Source organism: Otolemur garnettii, unplaced genomic scaffold, assembly GCF_000181295.1.
Source record: "Otolemur garnettii isolate 467f Iridium unplaced genomic scaffold, OtoGar3 scaffold00006, whole genome shotgun sequence".
Taxonomy (NCBI): Eukaryota; Metazoa; Chordata; class Mammalia; order Primates; family Galagidae; genus Otolemur; species Otolemur garnettii.
In genome coordinates, this window is record NW_003852401.1 from 11,219,317 (window position 1) to 11,226,747 (window position 7,431).

The window sequence follows — 7,431 nt, forward strand, 5'->3', positions numbered from 1 at the left end:
GCAGAGAGAGAGCACTATGACAAAGTGCAGGGCAGAACTTCACCTTTCTGGCCAGAGTACTGAAAAGGCAAGGCCAGGAAGTTCCAGGGAGACACAAACAGAGATGTCCTTGAGAAAGTGACCCTTTAAGGCCATGAATTTCTGAGCTCCCCTGAGGTGTGCATGCATGGAGCTGACCCCCCCCAACACAAGACTTTGAGAAGTGTGCTCCAGGACAGACATGTCTCAAACTGGCTACTATATACACTTGTAGGACATATCCAAACAATGCTGCAAAGGTTTGGAAACTGAACCAATACTGGACCTGGACCCGCAGAAGGCTGACTGGAACTTGCAACCTAACCCTACTTAGGGCAAATACCTGCTACAAACATATCAACAGTCTCCATAAGATTTAAACAAGACCTACTAGAATCTTGTAATGCATGATATATAGACTTTTTTTTTTAATGTGGTTAAATACGGTAGAACCTCTGTAAGCTGACCATCCACAGGACTATAACATACTGATCAACATAAAGTGTTGGATTATCAGAAAAAGACATAAGAGCAAGGATTATTTAAATGTTCCAACAATAAGGGCATATACTCTTAAAACAAAAGGGGTGCTAGAAAGTCTCAGCAAGGGAATAGAAAATCCAAAGAATCAAATGGAAACTTTAGACATAAAAAAGATAATTAAAAATTTAAAAAGTCATTGGCTCAGTTCAATAGCAGAATGGAGAGGAAAGTCAATGAGCTTGAAGAGAAGTTAACAGCAGTTATCCAATCTGCACGATAGAGAGAAAAAAATGAACAGAGCCTCAGGGAAGTGCAGAGCAATAACAAAACACCTAACATGTGTTTTACTAAAGTGTTGAAAGTAGAGGAGAGAATTCAGTGGAGAAAAGTATGTAAAAAATAATGGCCAGAAACTTAGTGAGAGACACAAACCTATAGATTCAAGAGTCTCAGTAAATCCAAGCAGGAAAAAGCTGAAGAAATGCACACCCAAGCCCAGCATACTAAGCTGTCAAATTCTACAGATAAAATGAAAATGTGGGGGAGAAAAAGAAAAACGATACTTTACTTATAGGGGAACACTGGAATATTGTGTTTCTTCATCAGAAACCAAGAAAGCAGAAGGAAGTGGAACGACATTTTGAAAGAGCTGAGGAACTGTAGACTTAGAATTCTAAATCCAGGAAGAATATTCTTCAGGAATAATGAAGGTGAAGGGAAGACATTCTCAGTCGCAGGAATTTTCATTTGTTCTAGTGAGTTCCAAGAAAGCTGCTGAAGGAAATTCTTCAGAAAGAAGAGAAACGATACCAGAAGGAAAGTTGCAGCTTTAAGAAAGAAGGAAGAGCAATGGAAAGGCAAACATGGGGGCAAATACAACACATCATCTTTCTCCTGTTAATTATTTGAGGATTTAAAGGAAAAAATATATAATGCCTGATGGTTTTTTCAATGTATGTAGATGTAATACACAAGACAACTGTGACATAAGGTTACATCCTGTATGCTGCTGTGTATATGATGGTCTTAGAGGACATGTGAACTACAGAAGTAGAGAATAGGGAAGGGGCTGCCAGGTCTTGTGGGTGGGGTGGGTATGACTGCAGAGAACCATCAGAAAGGAGTTTCTGAGGTGATGAAACTATACGGGATCCTGTTTGTGGTGGTGGCAATACAAATCTATATATGTAGTAAATTTTATAGAACTACGTAGAGAAAAAGTCAATTTTACAGTCTATTAATTCTAAGAAAAGAATAGGAAGTATAGGTAGGTCCCTGGTAGCCTGATTTCAGAGGGAGTGAAATCTGCCTCCTCCACCCTCTTGCCCCCCAGCTCTAAATGATGCATCCTTTGCTTTTATTACTTTTATAGGAAAGTCCTTCAAACCAGGCAAGGAGTTCTTCATATCAAAACAATGAGGCTTAATTAAAAACCCTATTGAAGAAGTCCATTGACTTAAATTCAACTTAAGGTTTAAATATTCCTTGGCTTACTCCCAGCAGTGTATTTTGATAGAAGAGAGCCTGAAATTGGGGTGGAGGGGCAGCCAGTGAGTATTCAAAAGCCTGATCTGCAGTTAACCAAAACTTTCACATGGGTAGATAAGTCTTGGAGAACACTTTCAAATTTGTGATGGAAATGGATGGGGGAGGAACTTTTGTGATATCAACAACCAGGGGTCTTTCCCTTTAGAATAGCAAGTGATTCCTAATCTCTGACCAGGGCACTGGAATTGTTTAGTACCCTACAGGGCTGAATGGAACTTCTGAATCTCTGCCTACTCCCTCCAGATTGCTACTCATACACATATAGGCTGTAGTACCATTGGGAGCCGGGGCTAAGGTATGAAGAACACCCCACATGCTCTGTCTCCGGTGGGAAGTCCATGGGCTACCTCTTCCTTCAAAGTAAGTGGTGAGTGGGGATAAGAAATCAGCAAGGGAGATCAACAGAAGTGTTAAACACTCCAGAGAGGCCAGATAAGGTGAAAATTGGGAAGTGTTCATTGGATTTAGTGATTAGTGCATTTATCAATATTTCAGTCCAAGCATACATATCATATGTCTGTGAAAACTTGTGCTACATGCACCACTGTGTCTATGCAGCCCAGCTCTCCAGCTAGTTAAAACTGCTTCCCCCCAGCCCCTTCTTCCCCTTCCCCCTATACAAGGAAGTCATGCTAGGTTGACTTTTACAAAACGGTGGCAAGAGACTGATCAGGCAGCCCATTCATTGGCTGGCAGGTGACCTTTGAGGAGGTATAGTACAGGCAGTGATAATAATTAGCTGTTTAAACTGGCTCGGTCCAAGATTTGGACTGTGAGATTGACCAGTTGCATGTGAGAAGAAAACAGAGCAGGCCTGAAGAGAGAAAGAGAAATAATGAGAGCAAGAGAAAGAGAAGACCGTCTGCCATGGTTAGAGTACGCACCTTCCAAACGTCAGGGCTGAAACCTAATAGCCAGTGGTGTGACTGCACAGTGGTGAGGCCATGAGGGTTTCTCCTCTGTGAATGGGACTCAGCTCCTTACAAAAGAGGCTACATGCAGCGTTTGTCCCTCTTACCTTTTCACCCTCGGCCACGTGAGGACACAGCACTCCTCCCCTCCATCCTGCAAGCACAGAGCAACCCTTGCCAGACAACTACCACTGCTGGAGTCTTGATCTTGAACGTAGCCTCCAGAACTACAAAAAATAAAGGATTATTCTTTATAAGGTTCTTTATAAGGAATACCGCTGCATTCTTTTACAGTAACACAAAACACACTGAGACACAGACAGCTCTCTGTACACCAAGAGAGGTGGATAATGGTGCTGGTCCCCGCAGCTGCTCAGGGCCTGCAGAGGTGCATGAATGAGGATGTGTGTGAACTTTACTAAGGAGCTATGTGTCTAAAGGAAGAAAGCTCGTGCTGGATTGAGAAAGTCAGGAAAGAGAGGTGTGTGTGTGTGTGCACGTGTGTGTGTGCACGTGCGTGTATATGCACATACAAGTGTAATAAAAGGAAAACCCTCAGCATGACAGAGACTGTGAGGAATGCTTTGATGTGACTCACCTAAATCCTGACTCTTAGTCTAGCCCTAGGGAGAATAGGGAGAATCATGCATCTATAAATCTCAAAAGACACAGAAGGCTCAGAGATGACCAGTTCTCTCACTGCGGAATATTCAAAGTGATCAACATGGATGGAAGGAAGGGCATTATTTGTGAGTCTGTACCTGGCACACAGTTCCATGCTAAGTACTTTACCTATATTTCCTACTTTACCTACAATACGTATAGGATAGGCGTTAACATTCTCTCCTTTAAAGTTCAGAAAATCGAGGCTCAAAGAAGTAACAGAGACTAGGTCAATTAGATTTGAACCCAGATCTGTTTGTTAGACAGCAGTGCTGCTCTTTTCACCTCTCACACTTCTTCCTATTCATGAATGTCATAACTTTATCCATCAGTAGCACAATTTTGTTTTATAGGTGTGGCTAAGAGTAAAATAAAGATGTTTTCAATATAATTGAGAAATAAACAAAAACACAATAGAACCTCTATAAGGGACTATAACAAACTGGTCAACTACAGAGGTGTCAACATAAGGAAGTAGTCTACTGGGCTGATATGTACAGGTGGTGCATGTCCAGTCTATGAAAATTAGGTCAACTTAAGGAGGTGCTCAGCATAGGGAGGTGGTCAGCTATGGAGGTTCTACTGGATGTGTAACACAGCAAGTGACTGCTCAAAGTAGAGCAGTCAGGGTCCAACCTGGAAAATAAAAACCCCACTAGGTATCTCAACAGAAAGAATTCAGTATAAGTGATGGATAAAACAGGTGTTGGAAGCCTGGAAAACCAACAGGAGAACACTGAAGGAAAATAGGTAAGTATAGAAGTACCTACTACCTCTAGGGCTTAGAGGATGAAAGGAAGAGGTTAGGGCAGCAGTTCTCACCCTGTGGGTCGCAACCCTTTTGTAACAGTGAAAATACATGGCAGCATTAGGAAGGTTGAGAACCACTGGGTTAGGGCATCAGGACTTAGAAGTTTAGAGAAGGGGCCATACCGGAGTAGGGCTTAGATCTCTGGAAACGAGATGCGTCTGGCTACTACTGGCAGCCCAGAAGCATGGACAAAGTGCCTCAGGGTGCTGAGGCTCAGAACAAATGAGGTGCCTGGAAAGGGCTCTTATCTCTGTAGCTTGAAGGAGGAGCTTTGAAGAACTGGGACTCAGATTTCCGAGGAGAGGGCGCTGCCTGGCTACTGCTAGTAGCTCTGAGGTGGTGCTGTGAAGCTGCTGCTGGGGATGTGGGGGAAGTTGAAGCTTAGAACCTTCTATTGCCGGGGACAACATTGATGAGAACAGCAGGCATGTGGGAAGGGGCAAGTCTGCACTCTCTCCTCCTGCCTTCTAATTTCTCTGGAATTATCACTACTGGCAATATGGAACAGGGAGCCAACTGGCAAGGGACAAACGGGGCTGGCAGAGTCCCAGCCCAGCACTACAGAGTGGAATCTAAAAGGGTATGTTCAGAGGGAAAGACAGCAGCACGCTGCACAGTGCCTGCTAATTGCCGAGCAGGATGCAGAAGCTCAGGGAGGAGGGTAGAGGCGGACGAGGGGCCTCCAGTGCAAGGGGGCACTTGGCCTGGACACCAAAGGTTGGCCGAGGAAAGCTTTAGGGATCTGGGGGATATGTTAGGAGACCACGATGGAAAAGTGAGTTAGGGATAAAAGTGGCTTAACAAAAAACAATTAAAATAAATGAACAAACGTTGGCACCATCTTGTGAAACCTGTTGACAGGCAGAATGAGGAGTCTGGCATTTGTCCCTTTAAAATGAGGGGAAGGGTCGAAGTGTGAAGAAGCACCCAGCTGCCCACTGCCCACCTGCCTCCTGGTGACTCCTCTCTTTCCTGACCCAGTCTCTGTCCCAGATGTGGAAGGCACAGCAGTAGAGCATGTTTGGGGAATCTCAACGTTCCATGTCCTGAGAGGTTATCCAGGATGAGGATATTCAGTCAGTGAGCGCATGTGTCTCCGTGTGTGCATTGCTTATTGTAAAAACACTGTCCAAACCAAGTATTGAGTACAACTCCAAGGCATGAAAGTAGTGGGAGCCAAGGTTCCCTAGGACTGTCAGAGTTTCCCCCATCTTTCCTCCCTTACGGTGGCTTTGAGAGACCTCCTTGCAAACTGGAATATAATTTACCAACAACTGATCTAAATGAACTCCCCTATATCTAGCTGAGGAGGCTGAGGGACAAAGCTTACTGTGTTAGTCTAAGGGCACACCACGAATCAGTGCCAGGCTGGTGATTAACATGCAGATCTTTTGACTTCTGGTCCAAAACTGCTTCCATTATAGCTAGAGACCATATAATTTATTGTCTAAGCCAGGACTCATCTGAGAGTGAAAGGAGGCATTAAAAGTAATTGGTAGGAATTAACAGGTCCACAACAGTAGCAAGACTCTGAGTTTGCTCAAACTGTCCTGAGCAAACCAGAACATATGTTTACCCTAAGGAAAGTTCACTGCAATTTTTATATTTCCTAATTCAAGATTACCCAGGCCTCAACCTGCTAACAAAGCCCTTCTTCCCACACTAAGTTATGAACTTTTGATATCCTGTACCTCTTAATCCAATGTGGGCACCTCCCAGGCTTTCCTATCCAATAGGTTTTCATGTAAATTATGCAGATACTTTCTGAGACTTAAGTTGCATAGGAATGGTTGAGCAACAACGAGCTGGTGATCAGAAATTGAGTTGAGAGGAAATATTTGGGTTGACTAGAAGGAAGCCTTACTGCATCAACCAGGTCTTTAGTTGAAAGAAACAGAGAATGACTCTGACTTGTTTATATGGAAACCATGTAGCACATAGCACTGGTGGTTCTCACAATTGCTAGGAAGACTGGATTACAAAGCCTTAAAAGAAGACAGGAACCAGAGAAACTAAAAAAACAGGCGCGTGGCAGCCAAAATCGTGTCACAGATCTATTTAGTGAGGACCCACCAGCCCTGGGCATTGCCACTGTGTAGACCTAGAATGTCTTCTCCACTGAACTCTCCATTCAAAGAGTTTAAGTTGATTGGTCTATCCTAAATTATCCCTGCTAGTTTAGCCTTTTTAAGCTCATAGCAGGAAGGAAGATTCTGTCTACAATAATTATAATTTTGTTCCCAAATATTCAGTCTCTTACTGAGGGGAAGGATCATACTCCCCTATCTCTTTGACATCATGCTTGGCCATGTTGCTTGTTTTGGCCAGTGAAACAGAAACGATGTAGATCACTGCCTAGTGGTGGCATTAAGAGCCAGTGTATGTGGCTTAGCACCGTACCTCAGAGAGTAGGATGCCAGCCACATAGGCTGATGCTGGTGGGCTCGAGCCTGACCTGGGCCTGCTAAACAACAATGACAACTTCAACCCAGAAAATAGGTGGGCATTGTAGTGGGCACCTGTGGTCCCGGTTGCTTGGGAGGCTGAGGCAAGAGACTCGCTTGAGCCCAAGAGTTTGAGGTTGCTGTGAGCTGCGATGCCACAGCACTCTACCCAGGGCGACAGCTTGAGACTCTGTCTCAAAAAAAAAAGAAAAAAGAAAAAAGAAAAAGAAAAGAAAAGAAAAAAGAAGCACTGTGTGTTTTTCTGTGATTTTCTCTCTGCATCCAGGACTGTGACATTTTAGAGTGGTCGGCCCTAGAAGTGAAGAGGATGAGGCACAGAAAGCCCAGCCAGCCTGTGATGGACACAAGGCATTTGTCAGAGTTAACTTGTGCAAGCCACTAAGATTTGGGGAGTTATCTGTTACTAGGGTAAAACTTAATCTAACTGATACATCCTCTCACCACGATTCATATGATGGAGAATTCCCAATGTATAGCTTATAGTAAAGGAGTTCAGAAGCTTGGCCAAAAAAAAAAAAAAAAAAAAAAAAAA